This window comes from Nelumbo nucifera, chromosome 1 (assembly GCF_055504915.1).
Source record: "Nelumbo nucifera cultivar China Antique chromosome 1, China Antique-T2T, whole genome shotgun sequence".
NCBI classification, from domain to species: Eukaryota; Viridiplantae; Streptophyta; class Magnoliopsida; order Proteales; family Nelumbonaceae; genus Nelumbo; species Nelumbo nucifera.
In genome coordinates this window covers 46481638-46501724 of record NC_142649.1, presented here as the reverse complement: position 1 = coordinate 46501724, position 20087 = coordinate 46481638, and positions in this window count along the sequence as shown.

The window sequence follows — 20087 nt, the reverse complement described above, 5'->3', positions numbered from 1 at the left end:
GCGAGACCCAAGAGCTGCTCGTCTGGGACCAAGAGGCGCAGATCACCTGGCTTACTGAAGAGAGCGCACGCTACAGGGACGAGTCGTCAAGGATGGCAGTGGAGAGGGAGGTTCTTCGCAAACAGGTTTGGGACTTGGAGTCCACGCTTCGAGACCGAACTGTTAACTTCGATGCCAGGGTGGCGGCCGAGCGGGAGAGGGCGGTCTGGGACTTCAAGGATTCCAAGGAGTACCACGACCTTCTGGTCAATCAAGGTTCGAGCTCGTATCGCTCTGGGTTCAAGCTGTGTCGCTGGTTGGTCCGAAAGAAGTTCTCTGGACTCAACCTTGAAGGCATCAACATGAAGGGCTTGTCTCCCGAGACGACGGACCAGGCGGAGGAGGAAGAGCCCGACTCCCCAGTGGATGAGGATGCGGTGGAGGAGGTGGACCCCTGACACTGGCGACTTCTTTTCTGCTTTTCTGATGGATGGTTGTTCCCGGGTACTGAAAACCCGGTTAAAAATTTCTTCTTGATGAACTTTGTTTGGGCCATTGAGCCCTGTTTTTCTTTCTTTCCATGATGGAGTTTCTCTTGGGCAGCTAGGCCCGTTCTTCTCTTTTTCCTTTTTTCTCTTCTTCTTTTTTATTCCTGTTAGATTTCCCCGAGATGTTTTAGCTCGGTTTTTCATAGTGTAATGAAGAAATGTTTTGTGCTAAGTGTTTGCGCAATTTACTTTTGCCGAATAGATTGTCTCACCCCAAGCAGTTAACCTATCGAGTTAAATTCCCGAAGTGGGTGTTCCTTAACTGCTGTTATCCCGAGCTATCTGCCCATACTTAGTAGGGGTGATGTTATAGGGCATACCGAGGTGAGTGACATAGTAGGGCATATGCTCGAACTGTCTTCATCTGAGTTAGGTGGACATCGGTTGTCCCTACCGAGTTCAACCTATAATATGGCAGGGCGGGCTATGCATCGTAGGGTTTATACCCGAGCCGCCTGCGCCTTGGGTACTTAGGGTACTTATCTTGCGCCGTTAGGGCGACTAGGTCTTATGTAGTGCCGAGGTCTTCTTATTAGCTCGGTGCTTCGACCCTTAGGCTAGGGGAGCGACTTGTAGTCCGCTCCTCTAGAGTTCACCCATGCCAAAGAGGCAACTGGGTCTTATGGTGTCGAGGTCATGCTAGCTTGGCGTTTTGGCCCTTAGGCTTTGGGAGTGGCTCGTAGTCCACTCGGTGATTTGGCAGTTTACAAGTAATATTGCCTTAGGTTGACAATATTCCATGCTCGAGGTACTTGTTTTCCTTCGAGGGTTTCGAGCTCGTACGTTCCTTCTCCGAGCACTCATTTTACTCGGTAAGGTCCTTCCCAGTTGGACCTGAGTTTGCCAGCACCGAGCTCAGGTACCATGATCTTACGGAGGACCAGGTCGCTGACGCAGAGGTTCCGCTTCTTGACCTTGGCGTTATAGTACCGAGCTACTCTTTGCTGGTAAGCTGCAGTCCTGATATACGCGAGGTCCCTTACTTCGTCGAGTAGATCGAGGTTGGTACGTAGTTCATCCTCATTTGTCTTATCATTGTATGCTTCCAACCACAGCGTAGGTACTTCGATTTCTGTCGGGATTACTGCTTCGGTGCTGTAAGTGAGGTTGAAGGGGGTTTCTCCTATGGCGGTCTTTTCCGTAGTTCGGTAAGCCCATAGAACACTGGGTAGCTCATCTGCCCACAACCCTTTAGCTCAGTCTAACCGTGCCTTCAGTCCGCGGAGGATGGCTCTGCTTGTGACTTCGGCCTAACCATTAGCTTGAGGGTGTGCGGCTGAAGTAAAGTTCTTCCGGATTCTCATGTCTTGGCACCAGTTCTGGAATTTGATGTCCTCGAACTACTTGTCGTTGTCAGAAATCAGTAACCCAAAGCGGCACACAATGTTCTTCCAAAAGAAGTTTTGGACATTCCGGGTTGTGATCGTTGCAAGGGGTTCAGCTTCTACCCACTTGGTGAAGTAATCCACTACTACCACTAGGAACTTCCTCTGGCCTGTCGCTGGTGGAAATGGTCCAAGTATGTTGATGCCCCATTGCGCGAAGGGCCACGGGCTGGTGAGATACTTGAGATCCGACAGCAGACTGATGGTGGATGTTGGCATGCTTCTAGCATTTGTCACATTTCCTGACAAGCTCGATGGCATCTACCTTCATTGTTGGCCAATAATACCCCTGTCATAGTGCCTTTTGGGCGAGGGCCCTGCCTCCCAAGTGTCCGCCGTACAGACCCTCATGAGTGTTGCGGAGTACAAGCTGGGCTTTGGTAGGTCGCAGGCAACGCAGGTAGGGGAGCGTGTAGGATCTTCGGTACATCCGTTCGTCTATTATGACGTATTTGGCCGCCTGACGCTCTACCCTTCTGGTCGCATTGCGATCTGCGGGGAGGGTCCCGTGTAGCAAGAAGCTCGCGAGCGAATCAATCTAGCTCGACTCTGCTTAAACGACGGGAGCGACCTCCTCTACCCCCCCCCCCCCCCCGAGAAAGCTAGGCCGAGGCAGGTCCTCTATGTACACGGTTCTCATGGTGATGTCGCTGGTGCTGGCTAATCTAGACAGGGCATCAGCCTCAACGTTCTCTGACCTAGGGATTTGCCTGATGAAGTGTGACTGGAAGTTGAGCAGGGCCTCTCTAACCTTGGCTAAGTAGGCGACCATGATTGGCTCGCGTTCTTCATACTCGCTAGTGACTTGGTTGACCACGAGTTGGGAGTCGCTGCAGATAACGATGTGCTTGGCTTTTACCTCTCTAGCTAAAGCTAGTCCACCTATCAACGCCTCGTATTCCGCTTCATTGCTAGATGCCGCAAACTCGAAGCGTAGCGTGTACTCCAATTTCGTGCCACTTGGGCCGTGTAGAACTATTCCAGCTCCGCTGCCCTGTTGGTTCAAGGAGCCATCTACGTGAAGGATCCAGGGCTCCTCATCCCAGTTCGCGCTTGGCCAAACTAGGAGAGATGTCACACTGGCTGCTACCTCACGGGGCTCGGACTCAACCGGCCTGAGAGCTTTGGGCTCAACCGAACTGGGGATCTCGTGCTCAACCGACCTGGGAACTTCAGAGTTGAACGTGCACTCGGCGATGAAATCTGCTAAGGCTTAGACCTTAATAGCAGTTCACGGCTTGTATTGGAGGTCGTACTCGTTGAGCTCAATGGCCCACTTCGGCAACCGACCAGAGACCTCGGGCTTGAGTAAGACTTGCCTCAGAGGTTTGTCGGTGAGGACGATAATAGTGTGAGCCTAGAAGTACGGGCGGAGCTTCTGAGCTGCAATTACCAGTGCGTATGCGAGCTTTTCTATCTGCGGGTATCTCGTCTCTGCTCGCTACAATATTTTACTAACATAATAGATGGGTCGTTGGACCCGATCTACATCCTTTATTAGTACCGAACTGACCACTTCGTCGCTTGCCGAGAGGTACAGTTCTAAGACATCGCCCTCCTCGGGCCGGGTTAAAATCGGCACACTAGTGAGGTATTTCTTGAGCTCGTCAAATGCGAGCTGGTAGTCTTGGGTCCATTCGAACCCTTTGCCTTTAATTGCCTTAAAGAAAGGCAGGCAGCAGTCCACCGATTTGGACATAAAGCGGCTCAGGGCGGCTATGCGGCCATTCAGCCTTTGGACCTCCTTCAACTTCCGGGGTGGTCTCATATCTAAGATGGCCTTAATCTTATCCGAGTTGGCCTCAATGCCACGCCGGTTAACGATGTATCCTGGGAATTTGCCCGAGGTGACACCGAAAACACACATGTTGGGATTTAGTTTCATGTTAAATCGTCTCAAAATTTGGAAGACAAAATGCAAGTCTCGTATTAATTCATGTGAGAATTGAGTTTTGACAACCATGTCATCTACATAACACTCTACTTTTCTGCCAATTAACGGCTCAAACAATTTATTTACAAGCCTTTGAAAGGTTGCCCCAGCATTTTTTAATCCGAAGGGCATGACCTTATAACAATATAGGTCAAATTCTGTGATGAAGGTAGTCTTTTCCTCGTCGGCCGGGTCCATCCTAATTTGGTTGTAGCCCGAATAGGCGTCTAAGAAGCTCAGCAACTCGTGCCTTGAGGTCGCGTCCACCAAGCGGTCGATTCTGGAGAGTGGTAAGCAGTCTTTTGGGCAGGCTCGGTTTAGGTTGGTGTAGTCGACGCACATGCGCCACTTACCGTTGGCCTTCTTTACCAGAACGGGGTTGGCTACCCAGCTCGGGTAATGGACTTCTCTTATGAAGTCGGCTGCGAGGAGCTTTGCGACCTCCTCGTTGACTATTTTCCATCGCTCCGGGGCTAGGTTGCGTTTCTTCTGTCTAACGGGCCTAATTACAGGATCAGTATTGAATTTGTGAGTCATAAGGTTAGGGTCAATACCGGGCATCTCGGCCGCGGACCATAAAAATATATCTAAATTTTGAAGTAAAAACTTACCAGTTCGGATCGTAGGGGTTCCTGGACGGAAGCACCGATCTGTAGTGTCCGAGTTGGGTCTGCTGCTGAAGTCGGGACAGCGACTGTTTCTTCCGTGGGCGCAGCTCTTTCTTCACCTTGCTCCGTAGGCCACTCCAGTTCGAGGTCGTCGGCCACCTTGGTCTTTCACTTCACGGTGGTGACATAGCACTTGCGGGACTCGAGCTGGTCACTCCGTGCTACCCCCACACCGAAGTCTATAGGGAACTTCATTGCCAAATAATAAGTGGAGACCACAGCCCGTAGGACATGGGTGATTGGCCAACCTATTATGGCATTGTATGGGGAGGGGGTCGCGACCACCAGGAAGTTGTGGTTGAGTCTGACTACGCAGGGCCATGTGCCGACTTCCACAGGTACTGTCACTTTTCCAAGGGGCCTGACTTCTTCTCCGCTGAAGCCCACCAAAGGAGTGTTCGCGGCCTTCAAGTCATTTCCCCGCAACTGAAGCTGGTCGAACGCGGATTTGAAGAGAATATCTGTCGAGCTGCCTGAGTCAACAAGTACGCGCTTGACCTCGAAGTCGTTGATCCTTAGCTTTATCATAAGTGCATCATCGTGGGGGTAGTGGACCCCTCGCGCATCGTCCTCCGTGAAGAAAAATTGGTTCCTCAGTCTTCGGCCGCTTCGGAGGATTCTGTTCTTCTCGGGCAGCTTCGCGAACTGATGCCCGGGCCGCTGCTGAAGTACAACCTACGACGACCGAACCTCCCACTATCACGTTGATGGTGCCCCGAACCGGCCTCTCTTCTGGAGGCTGCCTCTGTGACTGTTCGGCCGGCCTGCTGCTGAACTCGGGAGCATCCTTACCATGCTCCCCTTGTCGACCTACCTTATTATTATTATTATTATTATTATTATTTTGTACAAAGTTCCTTAAATATCCGCGACGGATGAGCTCTTCTATCTCGTCGCGGAGGTTTTTACAATTCTCGGTACTATGACCGTGATCTCTGTGAAAACTACAATACAGATTCTTATTTCTCTCATTGGGATTCCCCCTCAGACGAGGTGGCCACTTCACGTACGGGGTGTCCTTGATCACCATTAGGATCTCGACCCGCTTTGCATTCAGTGGGGTGTAATCAGTTCGATCTACCGTAGGAGCTCGGAACGGCTGGGTTGGCTTTGCCCCCCGAGCTAAGTCCTTCTTTCGGCTGTCCCCTTGGTTGGGGGGTTTCCCTTCTCTCTTTCTTTTTTCGGGCGCGACCTCGCCCTTCTGGTTGACTTCCTCCTCCGTGGCTATGAACTTGTCCGTGAACTTGAGAAAGGCGGTAATGGTCTCCGGCTGGTTAACAATCACATGCCATTTGAACACCTTATGAGTCACACCCTTCTTGGCCGCGGTGAGCCATACCGCGGGGTCTAGGCGCGGTATTTGCAAGCACGCGTCATTGAATCACTTAATGTAGTTTCGGATGGATTCTCCCTCTCTTTGAACTATCCCGATGAGGCTTTCCTCAATTCGTGGGCACCGCTTATTCGTGATGAAATGGGACGTGAAGGCTTGTGTGAACTGCGCCTAGCTTCTTATTGAGCCAGGTGCGAGGTTCCGGTACCACGTGCGGGCCACTCCTCTGAAGGTGGTGGAGAAGACCACACACATGCAGGACTCACTGGCCCTTACTAGGTGCATCTGTGATTGGAAAGCGTCTACGTGATAATTTGAGTCGAACAACCCGTCATACTTGTCGAGAGGGGGGAGTTTGAAGTCTTTAGCCATTGGAACCGCCAGGAGCTCGGGAGACAGAGGGGAGGGAACAGAAAGGAGGGGAACTTTGACTTCACCTGAGTTTACCTCTTCTCTGCCTTTGAGCTCGGGTAGGCTGTAGGTGGTAGTTCGGCGAGCTTGGCGGCGACGTCTTTGTCTCTTGGCTAGTTCTGCATTGGTGCTGCTCGCCTCCGTACTGTCGGGGATCATTTGCGCAAGAAGCGGCTCGGGTTGCTGGTGATGGCTACGGACAGAGGGATTCTGCTTAGAGTCCTTAGCCAAGGCCTCGAACCAGTTTTCCAAAAGTGGGGCTTTGAACTGCGACTGCTGGGGTCCTCCCGACCTGACCACCCGCGGCGAGACCGGGGTGGCCGGCCTTTCTTGTCTACCGCGGGAGGAGGACTGGCTCTTAGGAGGGTTTTGGGAGGCTTCTCCCTGGCGAGAAGGGTGTTCGTCCTGGCGGCGAGACCTAGCTCGCTGTGAGGCTGTGTGTCGAGGAGGGAGCTGTAGCTAAGATTGAGGCAGCTGAGGGAATTGCTGCTAGTAGTGGTTCTGGGAGACGTGGTGCAGCACTTGCTGCTGGTAAAGCTGGTGTTGCTGGAGATGCTGCACCTGTGCTTGCATGGTTCGCATGCACTGCATCAGATCGTCAAGTTGGTTTTGACTGGTCACCAGGGGGATGACAGTCGGTTCAGCAAAGGTCGTTTCAATAGAGGGAGGAAGGGGAACACCCACAGGCGCCGTTGCTCGCGGCACGTTCAGGCTGGGGACCCCATCCACCGAGAGAGGAATGGTGAACTGCCCAATGCAGACCGTGGGAACCTGGGGTTGTTCCCTGGCATTGTCCATCTCCATGCTGCGTTTGATATTGCTTGAGGAAGCCATAAGTGCTGAGTTTTTAGAGAAGAAAGAACCGTAAAGGTTTAGATGAAGGCTTTTAGAAGCGTTTCCCATAGACGACGCCAAATGATGGTGCGCAATCCGGTCACTCCTAGCTGGCACTCGCATGGCTCCCGAGAGGTACCTGAGATGAGGAAGAAAAAGAATCCCCGGGGGGTTTTCCCGGCGGGAACACTCCGACGATTAAGTTAGTATTCTGTGTAAGAAGCAAGGAGAGGATAAAGACTAAGAGGGCAGATAGCGCAAGTGATCGAAGATACCCCTGTTCTCTGAGAATAGGCTCCTTATAACAAAATTCCATTGCATCAAGCCCGCTGGCCTCTGACAGGGTAGGTACAACCGCCACTATCAGCCTGCCGCAGCCGTTACAGGCAGGGCTGAGGTGGCATGCGCGGGGTCGTCATTGCAGGGTTCGTGCCTGTCAAGTGTACGACACCCTCTAAAGGTGGCAGGCATGACGCTCTCTAGCATGGGACATGGCAGATGTCCTAGATTTGTCGGGTACGGTGGTCGGGTAGGAGATCTTCCTGCGGTATACCGAACTCCCCCTTCGCAAATTACCCTGCGTCGGGCTATCTTGTAAGCGGCGAGCTGCCTGTGGCAAGCTATGCCGAGCTATCTGGCCCGAAGTGTTTTCACCTCGGGGGATGCGGGGCAGTTTGCCAGGTACGGTCTTGTCAGACGGAAGCTTCCTGAGGACACCGTGTCTCTCACTAGCGAGCTATCTCGTGGCGAGCTTTCAGGAGTGCCCCGGAGCATTCTCCGAGGCTATCTTTGGGGATAACCCTTCTGTTGGAGCGAGCTAATCACCCAAGCTCGCGAGCTGAAATGATCTGGGAGTATTCCTTTTTCGGTAGCTCGGGGGAGCTCGAGCCCGCGCGGTGGCGAGCTTTCCTATCGGCGAGCTAAGGCACAGCGAGCTGTTCCGCGAGCTCACTACTTAGCCGCAATCAAGGTGTGTGTTGTGTTGCTGCTCATGCTGAGTCGTATCCACGTGTCATCCTTTCAAGGGGTTGGGTCAATCACCCTCCATTAAATAGTACCACTAACACTCAATGCTATCGTCCTGTGACTAGACACCATCAAAATTAAAGTTACAGGAAAATGATTTTGAAAAGAATGGCCATTTAAAAAAAAAAAACGAAATATTATATTAAAACCTTAAAAATGAAAATTAATTATTTACCTGATCCACTAATCTGGAATCCTAATTTGATTTGCAACTTATGAAGATTCTAATCCTCCCAAATTGCTAACTTGTAACACTTAGGAGATCTTTTTTCTTGTTGAAACTTGAATAATGCTGAGAATTAGGGACTAGCTTGGGAGCAAGAGAGTAAGACACTAAGAGAGTATGGAAAGAAAGTATGAAAGTGTATGAGTATGTGAGTATATGAGAGTATGAGAAAATATGGGAATTAATGTGATGAGCCTAAGGGAGGATAAAGGTTTTTGTAGGAGTTAGAAATAATTTAATTAACCAAAATACCCTTAAAAACTACTCGTTTTATAGCTATTGGGTGGGATATTTCAGTCTTTCATAAATCCAAAATACACAAATACCTGCCGAAACTAGCTAAGTATAGCTATTGGGAGTACAAAAAGCCATCGGGGATCCCCAATGGCTATTTTATTCAATTGGGTTGGTTCATATCATGTCGGGTTATATCGTGTTAGGTCGTAGGTCGTGGATCATACCAGTATGGCCCACTTTTTCATGTCATGCCATGGCAACTCATGGGCCTCAAAACTCAAGTCAGGCATGACAGAAGGGTATGGACCAGGCTTGGCATGCCTCGATTGCTACATTGACCAAGTCATGCTTGCCAGTAAGTAGCCTAGCCCATTTTATAGTAAGAAATAATACTAGGTTTGCAATCTACAACTCAATGTCCTAATTTGGATTTCCTACTCACCTATATCAACTCTTCCCTATACTAATTCAATGAAAAGATACCACTTGTCCATGATCAGGTATAATTGGGGTGTATTGTGAGATGAACTTTGTAATGCGAATTCTAATGGAACCACTAATATGATTTTCTTGTAAAAGTCATAACAGATTTTGCCAATAGTTTGGGCTTGACAAAATTTGTTCACATCCATTATCATGAAAATTGATTAGTTAAAATTCATGATTGTGTTTGTTTTAAGTTTAGCCACCAATAATAATTTTCCATGCCAACTATAAACTATATATAGCCTTAAACCACTCAAGGTGCGGATTAGTTGGACATGATGATTATTAATAGGCTATGGAACCAATAATGATAACTCCACACGTTAGTCATAAAATGAATATGGCCCACAATTATTCAATCTTTCACTTAGAATTTATGAGTGACATGGGGTGTTATCATTGCTTATAGTTTGGATTAGCCAAACGTGATGATAGCCAAGACTAATGATAACACTCTATACATAGCCAAAAGTACTAAGTGAGAGATTGAGTACTTGTGCGCAATATGCATTTTATAACTAGTGTGTGGAGTTATCATTGGTTCTACAATCCGCTTAACAACCATAATATTCAGTTAATTTTCTCTTTGAGTAGTTATAGGCTATATACGTACTCATTGCAGCTGGAGTGGGGCATTGTTGTTGGTTTCTTAACCCGAAATACACACATTCATGAAGTTTAGCTAATTAGTTTTCAAGTTAGATTTGGATTTGAACCCTTTTTTGTCAAGCCCACAACACAAGGCTGCACTATGCCCAAAAATTGCTATGATTATTACAAGACAATCATATTAGTGGTTCCATTGGAATTCACATTGTCTCCCCACAAAGTTTGTTTGACATGCGCCCCACAACACATCCCAATGTTTATTGGAAACATCTCCCCAATAATAATGCTACCACATTGTATACCAATAAAAGTGCCAAATGTCAGCCATAAATCTTGAATCCCTCACAAACACTTAAGGCATGTTTGTATGCTCCTAATGCCTCTTATCCCTTATCTCTTAATACCTTTAATAAGAGGCATCAAAGCGTCAATTCCCATTTTACCTACAACAACAAACTATATTGTAGATGTCATTCACTAACTACTAGTTTAAGACTACATTATGATGAATTTGTTGTCTAAGTGAATAGTGTCATCCTCCACTTTATATCAATGTTGCCAATTGTAATCCTTCCAAACCAAAAGTTACAGCGTCCTCTAATAAAAATCTCGCAATAATAGTAATCATGGTGCATCTAGATCTAATATTTTAGGCTCCAAATAAAGATGGTCTTTATCAAGTGCGACACTCTTCTAATGATTCTTTCTATTAAAAAATTTGTAGTAATGCTTATATGGTGATTTGAATCTAGGTAGCTCAGCACCTAACATTGAAACTCTCAACACAACTTCAACCCACTAAACCATTTCACATATTACAATATTTAATGAAATAAAGTTTTTTTATTAACTATTCATATGCAATCCGAACAAATAATACATATTTATGTTCAAGAACTTCAACTAAAAACTAAAAGAAATAATATTCAAAATTAGTATTTTATAAAAAAATGGAATAAATAATCTATCAAATCCATATTTACATCAAAAGATTATTTTAATCTCAAAAAATATATACAAATAAAATATTAATAAATAGAATAATATTTCAGTACTTAAAATTCATAAAATTGTACATGATATATATATATATATATATATATATTTATAAGTATTAATTAATTTTCTAATTTATATTAAATAACAATATATTTATTATTTACAAAATAATAAAAAAATGTTTACAAAATATTCAAGAATATAATATTAAATTGAATTTATCAAATCCACTAATTTCCTTTTATATGAAAAATTAATCTTTAATAAATTTGATATATTTTAAGTTAAAATAATAAAATAGAAAATAATTGATATAATAATTAGGGTAAATATAATAGGTCCATATGTTTTGTGTCTTGGACTCTCGATTAATTCATTGTATGATATTTATGCATCCCGCTAGAATAATTGTAACATATTTTTTTTCATGTACACCATTAAAATATATATACTTTTTTATATATTTATACATTATTTATGAGTATTTGACCTTAAATTTAGAGTCACTAATGTATTTATGAAATTTGTATTTGTTTCCTTAGTGTATCCAAGTGTTTTCATATTTTTTGTTTGTGTCCATACATTTCCAAAGTATATCCATATCCAAGTTGCTTGATATGATACCTGATACCAATACTTTAATCCTTAATGGTAACATGTAAATATGGGAGATGTTCTCATGTCCACTAGAACTTGTGTTCACTACATATTGTGTCTAATGTCCATTGGTAGAACACCTCATATATACTAGTTTGATGAATTTAATATGGTTATGTATTTAATAAGTCAACTTCCAACTCCCCTTTTTTAACTATAATATCTCCCATTAAAATGTTTTTGGTATAAAATTTAATCATGCTAAAAGTGTTTGGTTACACACATGTTACTCCCATTTATGCCCATTTAACAAACATAAAATGGATTACAAATCTAATCACTGTATCTTCTTAGATTTTAGCTTTAACACCGTGGCTCCAAGCACTTGCAACCATCTATAAGGCGTACTTTAGTTTCACATAATGTCATATTTGACGAAGCAGATTCCTTTCAAATCTTCTTGAACCACCTTCTACACTATAGATATAGTGTTAATTATTTATCTTACACGGCTTCCCTTATGGTTCTATCAACACCTATTACTAATGTCTACTTCATTTAACTCTATGAATGAATCTTAGTTTTCTCCTTTGACTAAGACCTTTTAATCATCTCACTTCCCTAGATTGGCCTCTATTGCCAATGTTTATGCTATGTGCACTTATTTTAAGATGAGTATCTATACCCCAAGTATGCACTCTTATCTAATTGTTTACAAGATATTGAACTTCCCAAGTGGAAAATTGCTATGTCTAAAGAGCTCAAATCTCTCCATGCCAATGATATGTAGTTGGACTTTAGTCCTACCTCCTCCTAATCACAATATCGTTGACAATTAATGGGTCTAGAATTAAGAGATGACCTGGTAGGTTTATTGAGCATAAGGTACGCCTAGTGATCAAGGGGTTCTCTCAAGAGTTGGGTTGGGTTATGATGAGACATTCAGCCTAGTGGTTAAACCCATTACCATTTGCTTCATGTTTTTCACATATGACTAGGAGGTATGCTAGACTTTAGTCCCACATCCTCCTAATCAAAATATCATTGGCAATTAATGGATCTAGAATTAAGAGACAACCTGGTAGGTCTGTTGAGCATAAGGTGTGCTTGGTGGTCAAGGGGTTCTCTCAAGAGTTGAGTTGGATTGTGATGAGACATTCAACTTAGTAGTTAAACCCATTACCATTTGCTTCATGTTTTTCACATATGACTAGGAGGTTTGCTACTTCAATGTGAACAATGCTTACTTTCATAGTTATCTTTTTGAGGAGATGTACCTAAAATAGCATAGCTATTGAGTTTAATTGATCCCCAAAACCGACTTTATTTGCAAACTTAACCAATATTTGTATGACCTTAAACAAGCAACACATGTGTAGTTCACTAAGCTTTGTTATTCTCTTTTTCAAATGGGGTTCATTAAATCATGTGCAAATACTTCTCTTTCCATATATCATTGTGATTTTACGTGGATGACATATTTTTAATGAGTTCTAGTTCCTATCATGTTCAATCTATCATATTTTCTATTCAATTGACATGTCCTTTAAAAGATCTCAATGAGTTACACCATTTTTTGCACATTAAGTATTAATGCTCCTTTATGGGTTCACATATCTAACACATGAAATAATAATAAACTAATTTTATTTAATAATAAATGTTAGTGTACATCTATCTAATGAAGCCAAGGGCATACACGATCTAATATCTATCACTTGCACTTAGGTTCAATTAGGTACAAGTTGCACTATCCATACTAACCACATGTTACTCAATTACTTTATGCGTCAGTGGCTTAGTCAATGGGTCTTTTACATTCTCCATCGATGCCACATTTTTTAATTTAAATTCCATTCTTCTAATTATCTCTTGTAGTATATGATCTTTCCTCTTGATGTGCTTAGACTTTGAGTGGGTCATTGGCTCCTTTGTTTGAGAAATGGCTCTAGTGTTGTCACATAACAGTAGAATGGATGGTGTGTTATAAATATAACACCTAGCTCCTAGACAAATTTCTCCATCTAGATAGCTTCTTTTGTAACCTTACTTGCAGCAATGTACTTGGCCTTAGTTATAGAATCCAATGGAACCTTGCTTGTTACTTTTCTAACTAATTGCATATGATCCCAACAAGAAGATATATCCAGATGTAGACTTTCTATCATCTAGATCTGATTGGAAGTTAGCATATATATACCCGACAAGATGTAGTGATCTACCATCAAGACTAAATAATAGTCTTTGGTTCTTTTGAGGTACTTGAATATAATTTTCACGGTAATCCAATGTTCTTGTCCTAGGTTGGACTAGCATATACTTATCATGCTAATAACTTGTGCTATTGTCAACACCTGATTTTTGCTTGGTCCGCCACCTAAACCACCAATTTACCCTGAACACCTGATCAGACCATTTTGATCACTCCAAAATGTTGAAAAACCCAAAAAACCCAAATTTCACTCCAAATACCCTCAAGTTCACCGTCAAATTTGCTCAATGCCAATTCGATGGCCCCAATCAACCCCTGTCCAAACATCAATCCTCAGACACCACCATTAACCTCCAAACAGACTAGAATACCTATCCATAAAACCTCAACTCAAAATTCTTCTATTTACCCTATCATCAAACAAATATTTCATTTTGACCCCTCTCGTTAACCTAAAACACCCACAACCCAGATTCCCTTGATCTAAACACATATGATCCAATAATACAATACAATTGAGTTCTATACACACCAAAACACTTGCCCATAATGTTTCATCCCAAGATCCTCCTGTTTCCCCTTTATTAAACAAAGATTTTGTTCAAGATACCCTCGTTGACCCAAATTCCTATGATCTTGACCCTCCTGAACCAACTAGACATCACCATTAGATCCTAGACATCCCCATATACCCACCTATAAATTTCAGCCCAAAATACCCTTGTTTGCCCCTCAATCACACATAGATTTTATTTCAAGGCTCGAGATTGACTAAATCAAGTCATTTCTAAATTTCTGGCCTATTTGGCCCAATCTGTCCCCACCCATCAACTTAAAATGTCCAAAATCCTCACCCTACCAAAATTTAATCAAAAATACCCCCATTTACCCACTCATTTGGAAAGATTCTATTTTAACCAATCATATTAGCTTGTACACACAAAACCCTTCTCTATGACCAAAACACATCCCGGCCCTCTGATCTTTCAACCCAAAAATCCTAGCCATCCATCAAAGAACCCCGGTTTGACCCCTAGATCCAGTTTGACCCAAGTTTCTTGAAATTACAAAAATACCCCTAAAAACCCCCAAAATTATGAAAATGCCATTAACCCTATTATAAATACAAACCTAATTTTCAAATTAAGAAGGCATTGTTCATTTCCTTTTTCGTTTGAAGAGAGGTGGAGCAGCAGTGACCCCCTTCATCTCCATTCATCTTCCCAGCCAAATCTAGTTCTCTTTTTTCTCCCCTCTTTCTTCTTCTTCTTTTTCTTTCAAATCATCCTCTATTCATTTCCGGTCATTGTTGCAACTCTTGGCAATGACAACCTCACCGTCCCTCTCTTCTTCCTCACCATTCTTACTCCCCCTCCCTCTAATCGGTCCCTGCCATCTACTCTCTCTCTTATTGACTAAAAGATCAGATTCCAACCTCTATTCATCGTCTTCTCGACGAAAACAGGGGAGTCACAACAGCGGCCATCGTTTTCTATTTACACCCATCTCCAATAAACCATTTCATCATTTCTTGACATCCTTCAGTTCCCCCATCATTCTCTTTTACTTCTCGTCATTTTCAACTCCCCTAATCATTAGTCGACCCCAGTTTTTGTTCTCTTCAGCAATTGAACGGAGCTAGCGGTAGCAATCATCACTTGAGGTTATCATCTTTGATTCAGGAATCCGGAGGTCTCCTACATCAGTTGAGCAAAAATCATGACAATAGCCATTGTCCAAGGTTATCTACTTCTTAGTCTCAAAGGAAACTCCCAACATGAGTCACTGTTGTCATTCGAAGAGGGCAACTAGGAACGATGGGTATTCTGGTTCTCCCTTGCTGCCTCGGTCAAGTTCAGGCCAAATCCAACTCAAGTAAATCGTATTTTCACTACGCTTTAGTCTGGTTTCTTTTCTTTTCCATCTTGTTCCCTATCTTTTTCCATAGAATAGTCGAGGATCTGGGGTAGTTTCTGAAGCTGATGACTAAGCCTTTACTGAACTGGCTTCCTTGGAACCTGCCTAGATCTGCCGTATTTTTTTCATTGTATCTTGATCAATTGTTTATTTAGCTATCCAAAGAGAAGACCGACATTCTCCATATTCTTCATTCATGTTTTCCTATTTTAAGCCATTGTTGATAGTCATACTTTTTATTTCACTATGTTTCATTTTCTCAATAGTGTAAAGTCAAATCTTATTTGAATGAAGTAGCTAATAGTTTGTTGTGTTTCTCATTGTGGATCTAACTTCATGATTTTGGATATGTGTCTACCCGATCCAAAGGGAGGATGGAAATATATGGATATGGATGGAGTCACCACCTAAATTTTTGGAATTAGGAATTTAGGAAAACTTGTGATTTTTCAAGAAAACAACTTGGTTTTCTTAGTGACTCGTTGCCCAATGGGGATGAAATTTTTAGGGTCCAGGACCAAGGTACAGTGTGGGAAGGTGTTAGGCATCCTATACATGTCCGGTTAGACCATTTCTACTTCACCAAAGTTCCAAGGAAGATTTTATAATTTTTGGGCTTGATATGTTTTACTGAAATTAATACACACACTAAATTAACAAGAGAATAATCAAATGCTAAAATTCTAACTATTTAATTCAACAACAAAGCAAGAGAGCGTTAACTACATAAGGAAAAATTAACACTAAATAAAGAGATTAATAAAATTAAGCAAAGCATGAATTTCTAACGAATTAGATGAGTTAAGCCTAGACATGAAAATAGGAACCAAAGACTCCTAGATTTTTTAACTATGTAAATGAGAGTCCTAGAATTCAGAAAAAAAAAAACTATAAGAAAGACCTTTTTATTTTTTTTAAAACTGGTTGACACTTGTCCTTGACAAAAAGGCTCAGTTTGGAAAGAGTATAAATGCAAATATGTACAATGCAAATATAGACAAAATAGTTTAAAATACAAGGTTTTGCACAGTACATATTTGTATTTATACTCATTCCAAAATGAGCCAAAGGGAGAAACTTCTTTGACTAGCTTGATTATGCAAAATGTGGGACTGACTAATGTGAAATCGATGAAGTTGAAAATACACACAAATTTTATCCTTACTTGGATGAAATCTGACCACATTAATAAAAATGGCAAACCTAAAATGTGCAACTAAATGATTCATGCAATAACCTATAACCGAAACTATGAAAGGGGATAATTAAGGATGTATGAAACACAAAAATAAAAAAGCAAAGAAAGAAGCAAGAAACCGATTGACTAAAAAAGAAACAAGTAAAATAGTCTTTTAGTGAAGTAGTTATTCTATCGGTTGTGCATTAATGGGAGCAATTAAATTAAGCAAATAAAAAAAGACTATCTACCAATGATACTCATTGAAAAGAAAGTAAAGATCAATTCCAACTAGGCTACTTTACAAAGAAAACAAGAAATAAATAAAATGAATAATAATCAGTTTATTAACTATCTACCAATGCTAACGGATGTACCTTGTAGAAAAGTTTAACTAGATGAAATTGTCTTTCTCCCCACCAATGCATTCTCCTATGACAACGTGCATATTTTCGACAATTTCCACTCGGAGAGCTCCATAGAATTGGGTTATTGATCATTTATGGACTATTCTTGGGTTTGATACGTAATCCAAATGGTGTAGGACGGCTGTTGAATGCTTGTAAATTTCTACAACATTGTTGTTGCTTTAAGAACACTTTATACTTCTATTGAATGTACATTACTTGGGGGTTTCTTGGACTATAATACCTATGGGGAGACTCTAGGGATGTTGGAGAGTGAGTGGGGAAGGCCTTGAATGTGATGGATGAAGGTTGAAGTTGCTTAGGACGTGAAGGAGGTATTGTTTAGTAGAGTAGAGTTATCTCCCTAAGCTAGATTGTGTAGAATGTGAGAAAGGGGTGGTATTTATAAATTTTTTGGGAGGATTCTAAAAGGGAATGAAGAACTGAGATTGGGTGATAAGGGAGATCAAAGGGCTGAGGTTTAAAAGGGTTTTTGAAGGGAGATTGATTGAGAGAATGGGCTGCCAATACAGGTTTCGGAGAGATCCTCTCAATCAATCAAGACAATGAGTGAAAGATTTTACAGAGAAGTACGAACAAGCCCAATGCAGATTTCTGATTTCCATTGCAGAGCTATAAACATTCAAAATCTCAAAAACCCCCACTCTACACACCAATGCCCACCTGTGAATTGGCATCAATTACAAGCTAACACCCACCCCAATTGTACTTTGGACCTAAAAATTCTGACCTTGGGCTTAACTGTCATTCTCCCAAGATTTTACCAATTTACCTAAATTGGACATTCCAAGTTTAGGTGATTAGCTTGATTGATTAGAGGCTCCTAACTAGTCAAATCTTGGATTTTAAGATGGTTCTCGAGGCTGAGAGAAAGATTTGGTCGTGGGATGCCTTAAGCTCAAAGTTGTAGTGAAGGGGATTCCAAACGGAAGGCCTAAATTGAGTCTAGCTTCGGGTCTCAAGACGAAGGGGCTAATGGTGTCGGAATTGGACGATCTTGGTACTATTGGACTCTGAATTTTGAGCTCCATCCATCTATAAGGTTGGATTTTAAATTTCATGTGGTATATGGTTCAGGATCATAAATGATTCCAATCGAACGATCGAAATTAATTTCGATCGAATTTGGATGATCTTGGTATTGTCGGATTTGGATATTTGGGATGTATGAACATATGATTTTGGATTTCTGATTTGATGTGAAATGAGGTTCATGATCAAAATGACCCCGATCAGATGATCAGAATCAGTTCTAACTTTGAGTGTTAAGATTAGGAGGTAAATGGTGTCAGATTTGGGTGTTTTGGTATTGTCGGATTTGGATTTTTGGGCTCTACGTAACTGTGGTCTCAGATTTCTGATTTGATGTGAAATGATGTTTAGGATCAAAATGATCATGACCGGACGATCAGAATCAACTCTGACTTCGGGTGTTAAGATGAAGGGGTAAACAGTGTTGGATTTGGGTGACCTTGGTGTCATTTCTTTTGGATTTTTGGGCTCTATGCACCTGTGGTTTTGGATTTCTGATTTGGTGTGAAATGAGGTTCAGGATAAAAATGATCCTGATCGGACGATTAGAATCGATTTCGACTTTGGGTGTTAAGATGAAGGGGTAAATAGTGTTGGATTTGGGTGATCTTGGTGTCATTGGATTTGGATTTTTGGGCTTACATACCTATGGTTTTGGATTTTTGATTTGGTGTGAAATGAGGTTTAGGGTCAAAATGACTCCAATCAGATGATCGGAATCAATTCCAGCTTTGGGTCTAAAGATGAAGCGGTAAACGGTGTCGGATTTGGGTGATCTTGGCCTCATCGGATTCAGATTTTTAGGCTCTACGTATCTATGGTCTTGGATCCTTAAGGCCCCAACTTTTTTAAAATTCTAAAAATACCCCTAGATCGGCTGAGAGGTTAGCTAAAGTGTGCTTGAAGCTCAAAGTGTTGCAGAAAGACTAAAGAGCACAAAAGTGGGGTGTCTACAAGATACACTGGTTATCTTTGTGGTTTGAGCTAAGGAAGGTCGTCTGGTTAATGAGAAATTTGCTTTTCACTGGTAAAAGTAAAATGGGTAAAAATATAATAAAAAATAAAAAATGGAGCAGAGGAGAAGAGGAAAACAATGAATGATAGTGGGGATGAGACATAGGACCCAATATGATCTCTCTATTTCGAGAAGAAGAATAGGAAGGGTGTTTGTCTAGGAAGATAAACCAACTTAGTCATAAAAAAATCATGAATAAAATAATAAATAAATTCGACAAAGGGTGAAGTGGGATGGCTAGTTCATTACACTCAGATTCATCTAGGAAACAAATGGTGGATAATAAGATACTAAAAGGGAAACACTAATAAAAAATAAAGTAAAAAATTATATAAAAAATCAGAAAAATAAAAAATACATAGAAAACATAAAAGATTAAAATAAAAAATAATTCCATAAAAAAGATAAAATCAAATAGGGTTTCATAAGAAAAATAAAAATATATATATAATTGACAAAATAAAAAGAGAAAATAACAAAATAAAACAAATGTAATAATGAAAATATAATAAAAAGTAAAAGAAAATAAGTAAATAATAAAAAACATAAAAAATTGACAAAAATTGATACAATAGATTCCACTTTATGTTGGCTTGTTTTGGTGCTTGGTTCTTATTATCATAATTGTTTATTTATGATTGCTTGCTTGAGGTACCATGTGGGCCCCACCTATCGGACTTGGGAGAGGGGTGCCTAACCCTTTCCCTCTCCCATCTGAGTCTTACCCGGACTAGTCTAGTCAGTGCCTGGGCTTTGGAGTGAGCGGCTCCATGTCTAAAAGGCATGAAATCATTCTTGTCTTCTGCATATTGAACCTCTTTATGATTTTATCTAGATATATAAGTGGACTAATTGTGATAGTCTTAGGATGTACTTCAATCTATCTTTGTAGAGTTGGAGCCTCAAGATATAGGAAGCTTCTTTAAGATCTTTCATGGAAAATTATAATGAAAACCATAATTCCATTGAAGATAACATTCCTATGTTATTCCTAATGAGCAGGAAAGGCAATTTTGTTTCATTGTCTTTTTGTAT